Source organism: Pleurodeles waltl, chromosome 2_2 (assembly GCF_031143425.1).
Source record: "Pleurodeles waltl isolate 20211129_DDA chromosome 2_2, aPleWal1.hap1.20221129, whole genome shotgun sequence".
In the NCBI taxonomy this organism is placed as follows: domain Eukaryota; kingdom Metazoa; phylum Chordata; class Amphibia; order Caudata; family Salamandridae; genus Pleurodeles; species Pleurodeles waltl.
This window is the reverse complement of record NC_090439.1, coordinates 1132924013-1132945603: the sequence shown is the minus strand read 5'-3', so window position 1 is coordinate 1132945603 and position 21591 is coordinate 1132924013.

Genomic DNA, 21591 nt, shown 5'->3' with positions numbered 1-21591 from the left:
GGATGCAGGCTGTTTGCGACGCTGGTTTCCTCCATCAAGCCTCGGTTCAAGCAAGGTCACGGTTTCCATCAAAATGGCGCTGCTGTAGGAGGCTGGCCTGGTTTATAGTGGGTACCTTGTGGTACTTACACCCTGTGCAAGGTCCCGTTATCCCTTATTAGTAGAATAGAGGTGTTTCTATCAGCTTAGGTGGATAGAAGGTAGCTATTGCAAAGCAGCTTAGGTTCAACTAGGAGACATGCAAAGCTCCTACTATACCACTTATATCATATAGCACAATATCATAAGAAAACACAATACTCAGAGTTACTAAAAATAAAGGTACTTTATTTTTATGACAATATGCCAAAATTATCTCAGAGAATACCCTCACTTAGGAGGTAAGTAATATACACAAGTTATATGTACACAAACCCAAAACAGGTAAGTAACAGTAAGAAAAGTAGTGCAAACAATGTAGAATCACAATAGAATGCAATAGGCAAACATTGGTCTAGGGGCAACACAAACCATATACTCCAAAAGTGGAATGCGAATCACGAATGGATCCCAGACCTATGGGAGCTTGTAGAGGGTCGCTGGGACTGTAAGAAAACAGTAAGGGTGTCCAAAATACCCCACCCCAAGACCCTGAAAAGTAGGAGTAAAGTTACCCTACTGCCCCAGAAAGACACAATAGTCGTGATAGGGGGATTCTGCAAGAACCACAAGCACCAGCAAAACACTAAAGACGGATTCCTGGATGTGAGGACCTGCAAGGCAAGGTGACCAAGTCCAAGAGTTGCGATAGTGTCCAGGGGGGGGCAGGAGCCCAGGAAACCCCGGATAAAGTTGCAAAAGGGCTGCCTCCGAGTGAAAGAAGCCAAAGATTCTGCAACAACAAAAAGGGCTAGGAACTTCTCCTTTGGATGGAAGATGTCCCACGGCATGCTGGATGTTGTAGAAGTGTTTGCACGTAGAAATACCGCAAACAAGCCTTGCTAGCTGCAAGAGTCGCGGTTGAGGATTTTGGGTGCTGCCAGGGCCCAGGAAGGACCAGGAGGTCGCCCCTTGGAGGAGGAGACAGACGGGGCGCTCAGCAACATGGAGAGCCCACACAGAAGCAAGCAGCACCCACAGAAGCACCTGAGCAGGCAGTCAGAAGATCTGAGCACTACGGTCGACTCAGCACAACAAAAGAGGGTCCCATGAAGTCGGAGTCCAACTCAGCGAGTTGGGTAATGCAGGACAGAGTGCTGGGGACCTGGGCTAGGCTGTGCACAAAGGAAGTCTTGCAAACGTGCACAGAAGCCTGAACAGCTGCAGTTCATGCAGTACACAGGATTACTGTCTGGCGTGGGGAGGCAAGGACTCACCTCCACCAAATTTGGACAGAACGGCCACTGGACTGTCGTGGATACTTGGACCCAGCACCTGTGTTCCAGGGACCACACTCGTCAGGATGAGAGGGGACCCAGAGGACCAGTTATGCAGACGTTTGGTGCCTGCGTTGGCAGGGGGAAGATTCTGTCGACCCACAGGAGATTTCTTCTTGACTTCCATTGCAGGGTGAAGGCAGACAGCCCTCAGAGCATAGTGCCATAGTGCTAGTGCCAGGGTGCCCACACACTAAGTAACTTTGCACCTAACCTTCACTAAGTGAGGGTTAGACATATAGGTGACTTATAAGTTACTTAAGTGCAGTGTAAAATGGCTGTGAAATAACGTGAACGTTATTTCACTCAGGCTGCAGTGGCAGTCCTGTGTAAGAATTGTCTGAGCTCCCTATGGGTGGCAAAATAAATGCTGCAGCCCATAGGGATCTCCTGGAACCCCAATACCCTGGGTACCTAGGTGCCATATACTAGGGAATTATAAGGGTGTTACAGTGTGCCAATAAGAATTGGTAAAATTAGTCACAAGCCTGCTGTGACAATTTTAAAAGCAGAGAGAGCATAAACACTGAGGTTCTGGTTAGCAGAGCCTCAGTGATACAGTTAGGCACCACGCAGGGAACACATCTAGGCCACTAATAATGGATAACTGGACCTGACACAGGGTGTAAGTACCACAAGGTACCCACTATAAGCCAGGCCAACCTCCTACATTGGTGGTGCAGCAGCGGGATAAGTACTTGCAACCTTGTTACCACTTTGACATGTGGTGCTTTTCATAAGAAAATCTTATACCAAATAGTTCAGTATATGTACACTTAACCAAAACAGTTTACTTTTCTACTCTAAAACGTTTAACAAAGTTTCTGAAAAGTTTTGAAAACTTGTAAAAGTTTTCCAAAAGTTTGAAAAAGTTTTTTCTCTGTGCTTTCTAAAGTTCTAAAACTTTTTCTCTCACTATCCTTAAACCTTTTCTATCATGTCTTCATTAGAGCCCACTCCCAAAATTGTTAATGCAACATATGAGAGTTTAAACTACAAAAGTTTGAGGGGTCTCTGCCTGGATAGAGGTTTACGTATAGGTAAGAATCCTACAAAAGAGTTTCTCTTTAACCTGCTCATAGAGGATGACCAGAACCAGTCTGGCCCATCTCAGGAGAGGGTGGAAAAAGGGGAGGCTTCCCAGTCAGACTCAGAGGAGTTCCCTGAGGAAGCTGGGGAGGGTTCTTACAAAATCCTGCCCCCTAGCAGGGCACCTGGACACTGGTAGTGTTAGAGGGTCACACATTAGTAGGACATCTTTCACTCCTAGAGGCCAGGTTACTAGGGTCTAGCCAATTAGGGACAGGTCTCTCTCTGCAAATTCCCAAATCTCCTCTGCATCCAAACATTCCCAAGCCTCCCACCCTGCGGATACCTTAATGGAAAGGGAACTCAGAAAGCTGAGGTTGGAAGAGACCAGACTGAAGCTTAAACAGCAGCAGCTGGCCTTAGACAGGGAACCCCTAGACATAGAGAGGGAAAGACAGAGAATGGGGTTAGTTCCCCATGGTGGCAGCAGCAGTGTTTCAGATAGTAATCCTGTTAGAGAGGAAGATTCTAGAAACCTGCATAACATAGCCCCCCCTTACAAGGAGGGGGATGACATTAATAAGTGGTTTGCTGCACTTGAGAGGGCCTGTATGGTACGGTTGGTCCCTCAAAGGCCCCCCTGTAAGGCCTCAATGATGTGTCTCCTTTCCCTCAAATGGCAGAATGCTGCACAGCCAAGAAGCAGTTTTATGAAACTAGGAACATAGACTTCTGTTTTTGCTAATAAGCATCTTATTTCATGCTGTTATGCAACATAAGTTTGTAGGATTGCAGAGTGCCAGAATGGAGATTTCCTAAATTGTGACTACCATCTTGACCACTCAGCCATGCCACCACCTGCTCACCACCTTCAGATGCCAGATGCCCCCAGTAGCCCTATTGCTAATTTACCAATAGCACTGAAGGCAAGAATGAATAAAGACTCACAGTTCATTAGTGTATTCAAACCTTTCTGGAAGAGAAATACTAATCTGTGCCTTCTAGTCCAGTTCCTACCCAGAAAGTGAGTGGACTCAGATGAAGATTGATGTATGGCCTGACAGAAACTGCAGGACGTAAAGCATCCTGAATTGAGGCTGGTTGGTGTTACCATGGCTTGGCTTTCATTAAAGGCTTTCACCGTTTTTAAATTGAACAGTTTCATTACTACTACAGTTTCTTGAACCGGGATATTGCAGGAATCCAGACTTTCCCCATTCCTATTAAATTGCTTTATGAATACAAGTTGGAATACCAGCCTTATGGCAATTGCATCTGAATCATGGTCCGTATGAAAGGGCCAATAGGGGCTGAAATTATTTACAATTGTATGTGTGATATTTCATGTCAGGGAAGAAGGGTAAACTGGTCACCTGAATGTTGAATTTACTCCGTCCTCCCAGTGGATGTGGAATTGGCGTTGTCCTTTCAGTTTCCTTTCGCATGACCTGAAAATGCTGGGACAACTGTATTAGATGGCAGCCATGGTGAACTAAGCTTGTGGTCTCCTTTGCCTTGACTTCTCTTTGAAAAGGATATTTTTGGGGGAGATTAGAGCTGTAATTCTCAGTTGACACTGTCAAGAAACAGCATAGTATGTTCAGATACGCGGTGTCAAACCACTAATCATGTCAAGGCTCGAACATGTAAATGAGATCTTCCCCAGACAGGTAGCCTATGGGGTTCATAGTCTCCAGATTCCTGCATTCCTATACAGCTGTGTTGGCTTTCAGATAGAAAAAGAAAGATCACATTGCTCCAGGTCTAACCTGACGGTTAGGTATCCAATTGAACTTAGTGCTGTATCTGGCCAACCATACAATGCAAGTTAAACAACCACACCAGCTAACGGGTGCCTTCTGGACATATATGCCCTGGGGCCCTTGAGAAAAAATGCCAGTCTCAGGCTAGTCATTATCAAAGGCAATACCATGCGCTCTGCAGGCCCATCTTGTTAGTTGCATGCATGCGTGATTTAGTGGGGATTTAGGTCTGCAGTCAGGGGGAAGACAGACATGAATAGAGGGAAGAGAATGTTCGATTAAGAGCAATCCTTTTTCACCAGGTTCATATTGGGTCATACATTTTAGTACGGCTTTGGCACTCAGTGCAGGCTGCATTTTTAAGGAACGTGGATGGGTGGTGCTGGAGGGCCTTTGGCCAGGGAGGTGGGTGTTGTGGTTGTATTATTAGTGCTGTTAAGAGGCAAACATAGCTATCTGAAAGACCCCTGGTACTGTGATGGTTGCATGAGTCTGGTATTGTTTCTAGTGGGTTCTATGATATGGGGTGCTGAGAAATGATTGTAGAGTTGAGGTTCTGGTTGTGTTTAGTGCATTCTGCATTGAGTGTTGTAGGTGATTAAATATTTTGGATCTGTTTGGTGCGGTTGGAGATTTACACACTGCCATCTGAGATGCTTGGCACCATATTGGTTAAATGTGAGTGTGGGGTTGGTGCGTCTAGTGCGTTGTCTTGATTTTGATATCTTCTGTGCAGATTGACACGTTGTCGTCTGTTTTTCCCCTATTCATTAGTAATTCCTCTAGTATGACCAGTATGTAGATATGAATTGCTGGGGTGCAGGATTAGTAGATGTAAGTTTTGTTTCTGTTTATTACTGTTTGTGCTGCATGATGAATTGTGGTTATAGCGGTGCATTACTTGTGTTGTGGGTTCAAGGTGTTACCAGTGCTATCAGACCTATATTTTGCTTGCTTTATTCCATCTGATATTTACTTCCCGGTTTTCACTTTCACACTCCACCCACCTGTTCAGACAGTCTTAATAATACCTTTCCCCACTATATACTATCAATTAACCATGTCTGACAGACAGCTGCGAAGACTCCACCTTCCCTCTGGCCTCCTGCAATCCATTGTTTACTTACTAGCCATTCAAATAGTTCAAACGCTTGCTTGATTTATTTGTTATGCATTTTGATTGCCACAGGTTAGGGTGCATAAAAAACTAAATAAATGCAAGGAGCAAAGAGGCAAATAAACTAGAAAGTGCTATGGTTTCATTTGAAAGCAATATAGTATATGGTGTACTTGAAAAGGACTTGCTTCATCATAAAGAGGAAATTATTCTTCCCCAGCTATTATGTTTTGCAAACTCACCTTCCAGTGTTACTCTTTATGTGTATAATTAGCTGCCATTACTGCATACAAAAAGAACCTTGCTCAGACTTTTTTTTTTGTTTATTCCAATTACTAAATACTTTTTAGGCAGTTTTAAAATATTTTATCCCATTCAGAATTGCAGCTCTTTCTTAGGAATTTTATGTATTTGATATCTTAGGCAAAGTACAGGCTTGAAATGAAGTGGATTTCATGGAAGTTCACCTTTATTATAACTATATGTTCAGCAAAGAGAATTAATAACATTTCTGGTATGATATTTCATGTTTTTCCTAGGTAAACAGTTGTGCTTGATATGTCGTTCTTTCTGCCCTAAAGGAATCCCACTGTCCCATCCGATCCAGGCTGTTAATTTTATCACTTTCTGTTCTTAGCCAAAAGCCTCTGCATGACAATCCTTCCATTCTTTTGATGTTCAGAGGCTTGAAGATGTTAAACTAAACTAACAACGGGAGGCCTTCAAAACCACTGCATGTGGGGGGGGGGGGGGTGGCCTGGCCGTCCTGCATAATGGCAGCCACACTGTGAGGCTCTGCCCTGCTGGGGACTTCATAGACGCTGCTATCGTGTGGATCAGCTGCCTGTCTTTCAGTTCCTGCCGAGCGCTGCAGTGGGAGGCCCGGGGAGGCTGCGGGCTGCAGTGGAGTACCGGCTGGCTGCCTGTGGCCGCTCTGGCCTGTGCGTCCCTACGTGGAGGGCCCTGGTTTGGCACGTGGTGCGCATGGGCCATGGCAGCGCATGTGGCTTCGGCAGCCGGAGGCCGTGCTGGTGAGTGGGGAGTGGCCTCTTACTCCCTTTAGTGTCTTGACCCCACGACCCCCCCTCCTTCTTTGCCGTGATTCGAGCTACAGGTTGGTGCCTGAGAGGAGCTTCTGTCCTTGGGTGGCTCTACTTCTCTGGTGATTTCTGCCGGTGTGGAGCGGTTGCGTCTCTTTGGTTGCCGGCCTGGTCTGCTGTGTAGAGGATGGGAAGGGCGGACAGTGGCAGCCTAAGCTCACCTTTGACGGTGGAAAAAAGAGAAGTTGCCCGGCTGGCCAGTCGGCGGATGACTTGTCGCTTGAGGAGGAGGCTTCCGCGTCCTCCATGAAGGCTATGTTTTTAGACCTTAAGCATGGCCTGGCTAGCATTGACGCCAAGCTCGACCATTTGACTGAGCAAATGGATCATTTAAAGGAACAGGTCGATGGCCAGGACGCCCGCATTGAGCAGCTGGAATCACGTACCTCAGATTTGGAGGACAAACACCGCAGAGATGGGGAACAGTTGCTGCGCATGGAGCACGTGTTGGAGGTTATTCAAAATAAAAATTGAGGACCTTGAGGCCTGCTCCCGCCGTAATAACATCCTCATTTTGGGCTTTCCGGACTCAACCGCCATGGGGCACATGGAGAACTATGTCGAGACTATGCTTTTTGAGTTATTCCCTGGTGAGCTTTCCCGGGTGTTGGTGGTGGAGAGAGACCACCGATCTCTGGGGCTGTGGACTCTGCCGGGGGCTCCAGCGCACCCTATTATTGTACGTTTACTGAATAACAGAGACAGGGATACCATACTTCGACTGGCCAGGGAGCGCCGAACTGGGATCTACAATAATAACGAACTGAGTATCTTCCCTAACTACACTTCTGGAGTGCAGGCGGCCCATAAGGTTTTCTTGCCAGTCGAACGCACTCTGAGCCAGACTCAAGCCAAATACTCACTCATTTATCCAGCTAAACTACAAGTGCAACATAGGGTCAAGCTGCTCTTTTTCGCTGACCCGAAACTGGCTACTAAATCTGTCCCTAAGAAGGCACTGTCGGAGGGCCCGCGGGCTGCTGGCAGAGAAGATGACGCCCTCAGGGACAATGACTGAACTCCTTCTACTGTTTGGGGTCCCCAGGGCCCTGTCTAGTGACTTGTGACCTGCAAATTTGCTGTTGATTTAACTGTTGGTGCGGACTGTTCTGCTATACATCCTATATTGTGTGTCCCCTTGCCCACCCATCCCATATGGGATGGTTTTCGGATGGCCTCGCTGACGCCCCATTGGATGAGTCCACTCAAGCTGTTCATTATCATGTTGTGGGATCTGTATTTGGGTTTGGGCGGGATTGTAGTTCTGACCTGTTTGGGGGGTCAGCGTGGGTCAGGGTTTGTAAGGTTTTGCGCTTGGTCTACTCTCTTTGCCTTTTTTCTTTCTCTCCTGCTCCATGCAGCTGATGCTTCTATTGAGATGGTAGAATGCTGGAATGGCACAAAAAAGTGTGACCCCTCACTTGTTCGTGGGCTGAATGATAGGCACAAGATAAGGTTGCTGTCTGCATATATACAGCGGCATGCGATTGACATTTGTATGTTGCAGGAGGCTTTCCTGGTGGAAGACATGAAACACCGGATTAAAGCTGGTTGGATTGGTGAATGTCACACTGCGGTGTACTCGAGATATGCGCATGCCGTGGTGATCTTGATCCGGAAGGGACTGCAGTGGTGAACTGAAAAGGTGCTTGTGGATATGAATGGCTGCTATGTTATAGTTTGTGGTGCGCTACTGGATTGACCATGTAGGTTGGTGTTGATCTACGGCTCAAATACTGATGACCCTGAGTTTTTTGGGGAAGTGTGGTGGTTGATTGGCTTCCTGGGTCCTTGCTCTGGGGGTGGGAGGGGGGAAATCAACTTGGTGCTGGACTTTGTGGCGGATGGTGAAAGCCAGAATAGACCACGGCACGTGGCGGCTGCTAGGGCCTTGTTTCTTGTGATGGCTGAGGGTGCTTTGGTGGACCTATGGAGGGCAAAACATGGAACTGCCAGGGAGGGTACCTGTGTCAATTATGTGCATGGTAGTTGGTCCTGTATAGATAGATGGCTCAGTACCAGGAACATGGAGCTCTGGATGCAGTCAATTGAGAATAGGGCCTGTACCTGATCGGATCATTCGCCAGTCTTGCGGAGTTGCTTGTTCCTGGAGGCCCTGGTCTCGCCTTTATGTGGAGGCTGCCTCACGGTGCGCTCAGGGATGGGGTTTTTAGGGACGAGATCCGTGACGCCATCATGCATTACTTCGCTGAGAATCAGGGTTCTGTGTCCTCTTCGGGCACTGTGTGGGAAGCCTTTAAAGTAGTAATTTGCGGGCTCTGCCTCTCTAAACAGCACGGTTGACCCAAGGGTAGGTCGCGCCCACTGCCGCTGCAGCTCCTCCAGCTCCTCCAGGTTCCTGAGTTCCTGAGACCCACCTCACAGTAAGTGCCCCCCACCTCCCAGCCCCTCGCCCTGCCCCGCGCTACTCACCCTCTCTCCTACTCCTGCTTCTTTTCCTCCTCTCTGTCTCTTCCTCCTCGCTCCTCCTCTGCAATCTTCTTCTGCACTCTTCTTTTCCCCGTCTTCTCTCTTCTTCTGTGCGCTCCTCAGCCTCTCCTGTCGCCTCTCTTCTTCCTCATCTTGCTCTGTGGTCTTCTGCCTTCTGCTCTTCGTCTTCTGTATCTTCTTTGTTGATCTTCTGTTCGTCTGCTCTTCTGCTTCTTCGTCCCCTGCATCTTCCTCTGTGTTCTTCTGTTCTTCTGTGTTCTTCTCTTCGGTTTCTTCTGTGTTCTTCTGTTCTTCTGTGTTCTTCTCTTCGGTTCTTCTGTGTTCTTCTGTTCTTCTGTGTTCTTCTCTTCGGTTTCTTCTGTGTTCTTCTGTTCTTCTGTGTTCTTCTCTTCGGTTCCTCTGTGTTCTTCTGTGTTCTTCTCTTCTGTTCTTCGGTGTTCTTCTGTTGTTCTGTGTTCTTCTCTTCTGTTCTTCGGTGTTCTTCTGTTCTTCTGTGTTCTTCCGGTCTTCTGTGTTCTTCTCTTCTGTTCTTCTCTGTTCTTCCGGTCTTCGGTGTTCTTCTCTCCTGTTCTTCTCTGTTCTTCCGGTCTTCTGTGTTCTTCCGGTCTTCTGTGTTCTTCTCTTCTGTTCTTCTCTGTTCTTCCGGTCTTCTCTGACCCCTGTCTCTTCCTGCCCCTGTCTCTGCCCTCCTGCTGCTGCCTCACCCCCCTCTATCTCTCCACCTATCTCTCACTATCACCCACATCTACCCTTTCGCTACCTGCCTCCCTCACTCCTCTACCTATCTCTCCATCTAACTCCCTCACTGACCCCCTCCTCCTATCTACCTATTTTTCTATCTCTCCACCTATCTCTCCATCTATCTATTTCCCTATCTCTCCCCCCGTCCCGACACCCCCTCTGTTACCTATCTCCCTATCCTCTCACTCTACCTCTCACCCTCACCCACCTCTACCACCCCCTCTCCCCTATCTTTTCAACCCTACTCCAATCTCTTTCCCTAATCTCCTAAAACTCCTGACACTCACCCCCCTCCACCCTTAAACCCCCCCAACCCCAGCTCTTCTCACTCTACCTGTCCCCCCCTCTCTCGCGCTTTCCCGCCGCGACCTCCTGCACGCCCCCGCCCCCCAGCTCCCATTCGCCCCCAGCTGACCCCTCCCCCCCTCCTCCTTCTTATGGTGGCCGCTGCGCGACCCTCCAGCGAGCCAGAGGCAAGCCTGTCTGCGCCCGTCCGCGCCTGGCCCGCGCCCAGCGCCACGACCCCTGGTCCCCAGCCCTCCCCTACCCCGCTGACCCGCTACGACCCCACCACCCTCCACGCCCTCAACCCCGGGCGCTCCAACACCTGCTTCCAAGCCCACCCCAAGCGCACCCATGGACCCTTCACCTGTAACTCCTGCAAACGCATCTTCCACCATGCAACTACCACGACCACCAGCCCACGCGCCATCAACCACCTCAAGTGCATCCTGGTCAACGCGCGCTCTGTCCACAAGCACGCCGTCGAACTCTGGGACCTCCTGGACTCCACAGCTCCGGATGTCGCCTTCATCACGGAAACCTGGATGAACGCCTCATCTGCTCCAGACATCGCCACTGCCATCCCCGAAGGCTACAAGATCTCCAGAAAAGACCGCACCAACCAAGTAGGAGGAGGTATCGCCATCGTCCTCAAAGACTCCATCAGCGTCACCACCTCCACCGAAGACACCCCTCTCGCCGCTGAACATCTGCATTTTCAAATTTGCACTGACCCCAGGACCACCCTCAGAGGATCCCTCGTCTACCGACCCACCAGACCGCGCGCCCCTTTGAGCGACGCCATCGCCGACTTTATTTCCCCGCACGCCCTCGCCGGACTACATCCTCCTAGGCGACCTCGACTTCCATCTGGAACAGAACAACGACCCCAACACCACCGCCCTGCTCGACAACCTCGCCAACCTCGGCCTCAAGCAACTGGAGAACACCGCCACCCACATCGCCGGACATACGCTTGACCCCATCTTCTCCGCCAGCAAACACGTCTTCTTCAGCCACACCTCTGCTCTACACTGGACCGACCACAGCTGTGTCCACTTCACATTCCGACGCGAGACCCGCCACCTCCGCACTCAACCCATCCCTCGTCGACAGTGGAACAAGATCCCTGAAGAGCAACTCTTCTCCGCACTCGCCGCCAACCAACCCACCCTCACCACCGACCCCAACGACGCAGCCCTCAGCCTCACAAAATGGATCTCCAACTACGCAGACAACCTTGCTCCCCTCAAACGCACGCATCGACAGACCAACACCAAAAAACCTTTCTGGTTCTCTGACACCCTCAAAGAATCAAAGAAAACTTGTCGCACCCTCGAGAAGGCCTGGCGCAAGGACCACACCGCTGACAACATGACCGCCCTCAAGAACGCTACCCGCGAACACCACCACCTGATCGGCGCTGCCAAAAGGAACTTTTTCACCAACAGACTGGACAAAAACAACCACAACAGCAGAGAACTCTTCAGCATCATCAAGGAGTTCTCCAACCCCAACGCCAACGCCGTCACGCCCTCACAGGATTTGTGCGAATCCCTCGCCACCTTCTTCCATCGCAAGATCAGCGACCTCCACGACAGCTTCGGACACCAGACCCAACCAAACACCACCGAACCGCACCCCCGGCCATCACCCTCAACAACTGGACCCACATCAACACTGAAGAAACCAAATCCATCATGAACTCTATCCACTCCGGCGCCCCTTCGGACCCCTGCCCTCACTTCATCTTTAATAAAGCCGATGACATCATCGCCCCGCATGTCCAGGCCGTCATCAACTCTTCTTTTTCTTCTGCTACCTTCCCCGAATGCTGGAAACACGCCGAAGTCAACGCCCTACTAAAGAAACCTACGGCTGACCCGAGCGACCTGAAAAACTTCCGCTCCATCTCTCTCCTGCCTTTCCCAGCCAAGGTAATAGAGAAGACCGTCAACAAACAGCTGACCACCTTCATGGAAAATAACAACCTGCTCGACCCTTCACAAACCGGATTCCGAACCAACCACAGCACGGAAACCGCCCTCATCTCAGTCACAGACGACATCAGAACCCTGATGGACAACGGGGAAACAGTCGCCCTCATCCTCCTCGACCTCTCGGCTGCCTTCGACACCGTCTGTCACCGCACCCTAATGACCCGCCTCCGCTCCACCGGGATCCAAGGCCAGGCCCTGGACTGGATCGCCTCCTTCCTCTCAAACCGTTCCCAAATAGTTTACCTCCCTCCGTTTCGCTCAGACCCCACCAAGATCATCTGCGGCGTACCTCAAGGCTCATCGCTCAGCCCGACACTCTTCAATGTCTACATGAGCCCCCTCGCCAACATCGTACGCAAGCACGACATCATCATCACCTCCTACGCCGATGACACCCAACTTATACTCTCCCTCACCAAAGACCCCGCCAGCGCCAAGACCAACCTACAAGAGGGTATGAAGGACGACGCAGATTGGATGAGGCTCAGCCACCTAAAGCTGAACTCTGAAAAAACGGAAGTCCTCATCCTTGTCAACACCCCGTCCGCCTGGGACGACTCCTGGTGGCCCATGGCCCTCGGCACCGCACCAACCCCCACAGACCACGCCCGCAACCTCGGCTTCATCTTGGACCCTCTTCTCACCATGACCAAGCAAGTCAACGCCTTGTCCGCAGCCTGCTTCCTCACCCTCCGCATGCTCCGCAAGATCTTCCGCTGGATCCCCGCCGACACTAGAAAAACCGTGACCCACGCCCTTGTCACGAGCCGCCTGGACTACGGCAACACCCTCTATGCTGGGACCACAGCCAAACTCCAAAATCCCCTGCAACGCATCCAAAACGCCTCGGCCCGCCTCATCCTCGACGTACCCCGCAACAGCCACATCTTCGCACACCTGAGACACCTGCATTGGCTCCCAGTCAGCAAAAGGATCACCTTTCGACTTCTCACACACGCACACAAAGCCCTCCACAACAAGGGACCGGAATACCTCAACCGACGCCTCAGCTTCTACGTCCCCACCCGCCTCCTCCATTCCTCTGGCCTCGCGCTCGCTGCCGTCCCTCGCATCCGCCGCTCCACGGTGGGTGGGAGATCTTTCTCCTTCCTGGCGGCCAAGACCTGGAACTCCCTCCCCACCAGCCTCAGGACCACCCAGGACCACTCTGCATTCCGGAGACTCCTAAAAACTTGGCTTTTCGAGCAGCAGCAATCCCCCCTTCCCCTAGCGCCTTGAGACCCACATGGGTGAGTAGCGCGCTTTATAAATGTTAATGATTTGATTTGATTTGGTGTGCTGAAGACGCTAAGACGGGACTTGGCAAATCTGGAGTCCTAGCTTGCTGATCTAGAAAAACGATTAGTATCTGACTGGTCTGGTGACCTTCTGGCTGAAGTGAGAGGTAAGATGACACAGTATGAGGAGGCTGCTCTTCGCGAGGTTTGTTTTCTCGGGAAGGATGCCACAGTGAGGAAATATGGTGAGGGTGAGAAAGCTGGCCGCACGCTGGCAACAATGTTCTGTAAGCCATGGGCAAGTAATTTTATTCTTGAGCTGACTGATTCAACTGGTGTACGGCATACCGGCACTGAGGCAATCAGGCAAATCCTCACTGAGTTCTATTCTGACCTATATGCGGAGCACTCAGTGCCGAGCTCTGCTGCTGCCACTGATTACTTTGAGGATATCAGCCTTCTGTGGTTTGAGAATTCGCATAGGCAATATCTTAATGTTACTTTTTCAGTGGACGATGTGATCCAGGATATACGTAGTCTGCAGGAGCATAAGGCTCCTGGACTGGATGGCTTGACGCCGTCCTTCTATAAGGAATATGCAGATATATTAGCGCCGCACCTCCTGGAGGTCAATGCAGAGGCTTTTGAGAATGGTGCTCTCCAGGCCTCGTTGAGGGAGGCTCTCATTGTGACTATTTTGAAGCCTGGGAAAGACCTGTGCTGTTGCGATTCTTATCAGCCCCTCTCATTAAAAAAATGAGGTAATAAGATTTTGGTGAAGCCTTTTGTGGCCCGACTGCAGCCTCTGCTCCCTTCATTGGTGCTGCCGGATCAGTCCGGCTTTGTGCCGGGGCACTCTACTTCGTAAAAACTCATGAACCTACTTTGCAAAATCCAGCATGATCGATCCTGATGACCGGGCGGCGGCAGTGTTCCTTGATGCCACTAAGGCTTTTGACTCTCTTGCGTGGCCGTATATGTTCACCTTGTTAGCTCGTGTGGGGTTGAGCCCTAGTTTTATTCAGTTGATTCGCCTGCTGTATTCGCAGCCATCCACTCGACTGAGAGTCAGTGGAACTATATCCGACCCCTTTTTGATTGCTAGGGGCACTCGCCAGGGATGCCCAGTCTCTCCGCTGCTTTTTGCGTGCGCAATGCAGCTGCTCGCGGCACGGCTGCGTCAGCATCATAACTACAGGGGATTGGCATTCCGACAGCATCCAATATTGATCTCTATGTACGCCGACGATGTAGCTCTATACATTCACGATCCGCAGCTGCACCTTGACGCTCTGCTAGATGAGATAGTTTACTTTGGGCAGATCTCTGGAATCACCATTAACTGGTCCAAGTTGGTGGTCTACCATAGTCTGAGGCGACGGTGCAGTGCCCTTCTAGATATCCCCTCGGCTAGGCTGATGGACCGGTGCGGTATTTAGGTATCTGGTTGAGTAGGGACATTAAGACGTTCTAGTCAGCAAATTGTGGTAAAGCTATTGCATGGTTGGAAGATAAGGTGGAGGTGTGGCGTTCATTGCCGCTTTGGCTGATGGGTCGCATTGAGATAGCGAAGATGGTTACACCGCCCAAATTTCTGTATTTAATTATCAATCTACCTCTTGTCCTTACAGTTAGCTTCTTGAAGCGGCTCAGATCTGCGCTTGTGGCTCTGGCCTGGGCTGGTCCTCAGCCTAGGATTTCATGGGATATACTGACACTTCCGTTTGAACTGGGTGGGCTGGCGCCCCTGGACCTTCAACTTTATTATCTGTGTGCGCAGGCTCATTTTGCGCATTTTTGTGCACCCTATATGATATTTGCCACATTTGGCACCTGAGTGCGATGCAGTGTTGACAGACAGGTTGCTGCGTGTGCTTAGTGGCCCGATCAGACCCAGACCACGAGGGGTTGATACTGTAACTTGTATGGCGAGGGCCTGGACTTCACTGTTGCGGCGTGCTGCTGTGCGAGAGCCCTTCGCACCTTCGATGCTGGTGCGAGATGTTGAGGACATGCTGTTGTCGTGGATGCCTGAGTCTGTGAGTTTCTTTGAGAGTCCAACTTAACTACTTTGGGATCTTGGTTTTCAGATGGGATGTTTATCTCCTTGGGGGATGCGCTTGGTGATGTGCATGATACTGCATTGCACCGATTATTCTTTCTCAAAATCAGCGCTATGCTTCGTTTGCCTTAACCCTGCTTTCCTGCAATGCCCCTGGTGTGCTGAGTATTGGAACTTATATATCAAGGGCGATCTCTGCACAGGCTTATCACAAGCCTATATGTCTGCATGCAGAATGTGGTGTCCGAGACTGCGATTAAAGCTAAAGTTCACTGGGAGGCGGACTTAGGCGAAACTATTCCTGATGATGTGTGGAGGCGGTGCTGTGCCCACATGAGAGAACTGTCCCCTAACTATAGATTTATGCGCCTTATTCACTTCAGTTTTTTACATCGCCTATATTATATGCCCGTAGATTGAAGTGTGAGGGTATTCGAGCTGATGCGAGCTGCGAGAGGTGTCTGGCTCCTGACGCGGACTTCTTGCATTTTGCCTGGAGTTGTACGGCGCTGCAAGAGTATTGGAAGGATGTGTTGCGGGCGATTGAGGACTTGCTGCCGCACACTCCCATGCTTGCTCTTCTGGGATATGTGGAGGGGATTCCCTCTGCAAACAGGAGGCTGGTGGGCCTATTGTTGCTGCTGGCTTTGGCCAGGGTCGCGATGTGCTGGGGGCGGTGACGAGTTGCAGGATGCTGCGTACTGTCAGGTGCAACTGATGTTGTACTGGGACCTGATGCCTAGGGTTTCCCGCCCGAGGGATATGTAGGCCCCCCTGCGATCATTTCTGGAGTCCCAAGCATCGCGCAACGTACGGTTGCCCAACGCTTCCCACTGGTTAGGCGATAGCTGCGCTCCCCTTATACGCCATTCAACTACTGCTTACATTCTAGTTCATGATTTGATGGCTGTGGTCTTCCTTTGTCCCCCCTTTTTCTTTTCTGTTTAGCTTTCTCTTTCTTATCATCTTGCTCTTTGTTCTTCCTCCTTTCCTATTTTTCCTCTTCCCTTTCATATGTCTCAGGACGTTACATTGATGCGGCTTTGATTATGCTGTGCCTTGAGTAGGCATGCCGCCTTCTCCTCGATTTATACTTGTGATGGTTTATGAGCCTTGTACTCTACTCTGACTATAACCTGTATCTACTGACCTCAGTGCTTTGTTCTGTTTGGGCTTTGTATCAATAAATGCAATAATAAATAAAAAAAAACAAAAAAAACACGATGTGTCAAATGCTATTCGATGTACATGAACTCCTGTTTCCCCAAACAAATGCGTAGGTTTCTTTATCAAAATGCTATCTGTCCACTTCATGGTAGACCTGGAGCTCACTGCGGTAAGTAGAAGTAAAATATGCATGCATGATTTGAGTATGTGTAAGTGAGCTAGCCCTGAACGTGCTCCCCGTTCATGTACTGGGCTGGGGTGAGGAGCCTTCATGGCGTCAGCGGCCAGTGCTGTTTGGAAAGCTCAGTGCTTCTCTGTGCGTCGGGCACAGGGAGGCAAGGGGGTGTCTTTTTAGTAAATGCAAGACTTGCAGAGGGCCAGATTGCATTAGTTTCTGCCCCTTTAAAAAGATGTTGCTTTTAGCGCATCTCTGCACAGCAGTTTAGGTTATCTGACAACAGTGCTTAATTTGAGCCGGTGGTTTTCGACGTGGTGCACTAGCACTTTTTTTTTAGGGCTGGCACTTATTTTTCTGCCTCAATAATTTACTTCGAGGAAAATAGACATGGGAAAGATGGAGGAAGAGCAAACGAAAAGCGTCACAAAGGGAGAAAGCAGAAAGCTGCAATAGTGAGCTGAAGGGGCAAGTAGTTGCTGTAAATGGATTACTAAAGTGCGAGATGGATTTAGGATTACACTGCCTCAGTGTTCCATGCTCGCACATTTATTTGAAGCAGCCGCGTGTTTCAGTGGAGAGGTTTTGGAACCAGCACTTTTTTATTTACAGATTAAGCACTGCCGGACAAGCTGGTGTGGACGCTGCCTTAGCCTGCCAGTTTCCTGTGCGCATTCATGGAAGGGCAAAACGCGTTTTTTAAGCAACATCATTTGGAGCCAAATGAGATGGAGATGATAGATTTGGGGATTTGAAGGACTGAACTCCAGTCTCTTATTGAGAAAGCACAGGACTCTGCACTTGCTGAGCCACAGTTAAAGCGACAGTTGGAGGATCCAAACGATGAAAAGGGCACTGATCGCAGGGACAAATATGTCCAGGGAAATCACTTTTGTGTTCTCCTCAGCCATATAGATTCTGCTTAAGGAATGGAAGGACACTTAAACCTAAACCTTGCTTCTTGAACACGAGTTATGCTATGGAAGAGTATGATTCCTCTCTTCTGCGAGTTCCAAAAGTGAACTCGATTTTGGCGTCCATGAGCTCCTCTTCATCCTTAGCTTCTGAACACCCACTCAACCAACCTTGCCTAATATGCTGGGTAGAGACCACGCTCAGGAGGTCTTTTGCTGCATATTCACTCTGCATATGCCACTCAGGAGCTTCTTAAGAACTCCCAGTCATACTTTGATTATTTACAAAGCAGAGGAGATTCCACACTAGTGTTTGTCAAAATGGAGCTGCTTGCTAAATTTTTATGGGATGTGTGGTCTCTGGGCTGCTTCCTCCTCCACTGAGGTGGGGGTAGCTGGCAGACGATTATTGTGGATGAAACATGAAAATCTGAAGTGACTCAAAGAGCTCTGATCCATAAGCTGGCATTTATGGGACCCAAATTTTTTGGCGGTGAGCTAGGCATGCTGGTTTAGAAAGCGGTGGAAGAAAGAAAGATCATTAAGCCATTTAAATTGTATTCTGGGAAAAAATATTTTCTTCTAAAACGAGCACCTCAGAAGACCCAAGATAAACGTCACTTTCGTGGACATGCCCGAGGTAAGGAGGCTGCATCCACCAATAAATGCCAACCCAACCAGTCAACTCTCAAGATCAAAGTCAAGCACAAAAGTAACTACCTCAGAGTTGGGGGCATGACTTGCACTTTCCTTCAACCGTGGAAAGAGGGCTCTATCGGCTCCTGGGTTCTGGATATTAAAGGACAAGGTTACTCCATCCCCTCTCTGAATTCCCCTCTTCAGATTCATTACGTACTTCCTTAGCAAAAGAAGCATTAAAAGCTTAATCAATGATCCTGGGGAGTTCAGTCACTAAGAAGGTAGCAGTAAGCTCGGTGCCATATAAACAACTTGAAACGGGATTTTATTTGATTCACTTTTTAGTGCTGAAAGTAGATGGCACTTTCCGGCCTGTTATAGATATGAAGGCATTGACCAAGCACAGCCTGGTGTTTACGTTTCTTATGATTTCCCTGCAAACGATTATACCTCTATTGTCACAATGCAAACCTCTAGCCACGCTGGACATCAGGACATGTATTTTCACGTTCCCATTCATTCGAACAGTCAGATTTTCCTCTGGTTTGCAGTGGGAGACCAACATCTGCAGTTCCAAGCTATTCCATTTGGGCTGGCAGCTTCTTCCAGGCTTTTTACAATGGTACCTGTGCCAGTTGTTGCCTATTTTCAGTTGTGTGGAGTATCTGTTTTTCCTTACCTTGATGATTGGCTGTTTATTGCTGCTTCTATTTCTCGGGCACAGCGGAATGTAAACAAGATGATAGAACATTTGCAGCACATATGCTTCATATTCAACCTTAAGAAATCACACCTTGAGCCACTGCAAGTGAATACTTTTATAGGGGCCCAATTTGATATGTAAGTGGGTTGAATTCTCCTGCCTCACTCCAGGATTGTGACACGTCAGAACTGTCTTGCTTTTCTCCTAAGTCAACCGATGGTACTAGCCAGAGGATGCTTGAGGGTCCAGGGACTAACAGCAGCATTGACCACAGAGGTTCCATGGCCATGTGTCCACCTCAATTAGTGAACCACCTGCTCTCCACTGGGCCCCAAGTTCCAACAACCTTACTTATCAAGTACCTGTGTCCCCGATCATTCAACAACAGCTACATCAGTGGTTAATAGAGACTAAGATATGAAAAGTGGTGCCCCTACGCCTTACTCCCCCAAAGCACCTGACCACAGATGCAAGTCTATGGGGCTACGTGCAACACTGGAAGACCTAGAGCTGAAGGGTTAGTGGTCACAAGAGGAGCGATTAAACCCGAAAAATTGGAGAGCGCTTGCAGCTCTGTGGAAGGCTCTATAAGCTGAGAGTTATTTGTTAGAAGGTTGCAATGTGTCAGAAACGACAGACAACCAGGTGACAAAGGCCTACCTAAATGGGGAGGTATAGGTGGAGGACAGATACATCAGATGAAATCTTCAGGCCACACCAGATATTTTATATAGATTCCCCTGTTATCCCTGTCAGCTCTTTACCTCTAAGGATGGTTGAGCTTCAGTGCAGATGGTCTCACACCATGCTCTATGATGTACCACCTATTCATTCAGGAGTTCAATCAGATTTGTGCATGGTTCGAAGACCCATAGCTAGCTATGTTTGCGACACAAGCAACTCAATGCTGCTCTTATTTTGTCAGGAGACATGTTGTCCAAAGGTCTGGCCGACAAACTCCCTCTCAGTCCCTTGGCCAGAGAGTCTTTTATATGCTTTCCTTCTGATTCCCCCTCCTCTTGAAGGCGCTTCAGGAGATTCAGAAGGAGAGGACCACAGTAATCTTGATTGCGCTCATTTGGCCTTGTGATTCGACTCTTAGGGGGTCATAACAACCCTGGCGGATGGCGGAGAACCGGTGGTAAGACCGCCAACAGGTTGGCGGTCTTACCTTGGTGAATTATGACCATGGCGGTTACCGCCATGGTCATCCGCCGGTTCTCTGTCCCGCCCGCCAGGGCGGAGACGACCGCTGGGCTGGAGACCTGGGTCACCAGCCCGGCGGCCGTCAGTATACCGCCGGCGGTATTTGGACCCGGCTTACCGCCGTGGATTTCCAGCGGTTTCAACCACCATGAAATCCATGGCGGTAAGCACTACCAGTGCCAGGGAATTCCTTCCCTGGCACTGATAGGGGTCTCCCCATCCCCCACCCCCACCGACTCCCTCCCTTACACCCCCACCACCCCCCAAAGGTGGCAGGGCCCCCTCCCCACCCCGACCCCCAACATAACATTACTCACACACACCCGACACGCATGCAGGCACCACCAACACACACACGCACACACCCCGACATACATGCCTACATCCAAACACACAGTTAGACACGCACACCCACATTCAAACATACACGCACACATCCATACAGCCATACCCACAGCCATACACGCACTCATTCCCATACACACAACACCCCTGCAAGCATACACGCACCCACACACCCCCTCTACATACACACACGCACACCCCCATGCACGCACACAACATACAACACCCCCCGACACCCTCCCCTAACGGACGATCTACTTACCTGGTCCGTCGATCCTCCGGGAGGGGACGGGAGCCATGGGGGCAGCTCCGCCGACACCACACCGCCAACAGAACACCACCACGGCGAATCACAGGACGTGATTCGCAGGGCGGTGTTCTGTTGGCGTGGCGGTGGAGGTGGAGCAACCTCCACTTCCCCGCCGCCCGCAAGTATGGCTGTTGGCGGCTCTCCGTCGGAATAACGACGGAGAGCAGCGAACAGTCATAATACGTTGAGCGGCAAACCGCCTGCACAGGCGGTCTTCCGCACGGCGGTCCACGGCCGAGGTCGTAATGACCCCCTTAGTTTTTTAAACCATCAGATCTTCAGCTGCTTCCTGGTTTTGAAAGGGTTACGGATGACTCAGTTTGAACTCCTAGAAGAAGCAGACTTGGCTGTCAGCTAAGTCGGCCTTCTTAACAGTTATTACCTCGGCAAGAAGACTTGGGAGTTGGTGGCTTTGATGATCTCTTAGCCTTATTTGAGATTCTTCCTGGACAGAGTTGTTCTTGAACAAAACCCAAATTCCCCCCCAAGGTCAACTCATATTTCCATATTAGCAGGAGATAGTGTTGTTTAGATAGGACAAAAGATTTCAGACTGTCAAATGATCTGTTTATTTCACATGGGTTAACAAATAAGGGTAAAAAGGCAGCCTCTCAAACAATAGGTCGATGGGTTAAGTAGGCTATTATTCAATCGTACAAGTGTATCAATGTTTCTCCTCCCACATCAGCCCAGGCCAAAGCTACTATGTTGGTTTCTCTATTATGGGCAGAGTTGGGGAACAAATCTCTACAGGAACCATGTAAAGCCATGACATGACATGATCCTTGCATTTGACATTTTGAAGCTAGCACCTGGCAGATGAACAAAATTGTAATTTTACTACTGTGTTGAGGATGGCAGTGGATTAACTATCATCTTAATGAGTTTAAGTTCTGCATCAGTGATGAGTGGGTCCACAAATTTGTTTTTATGT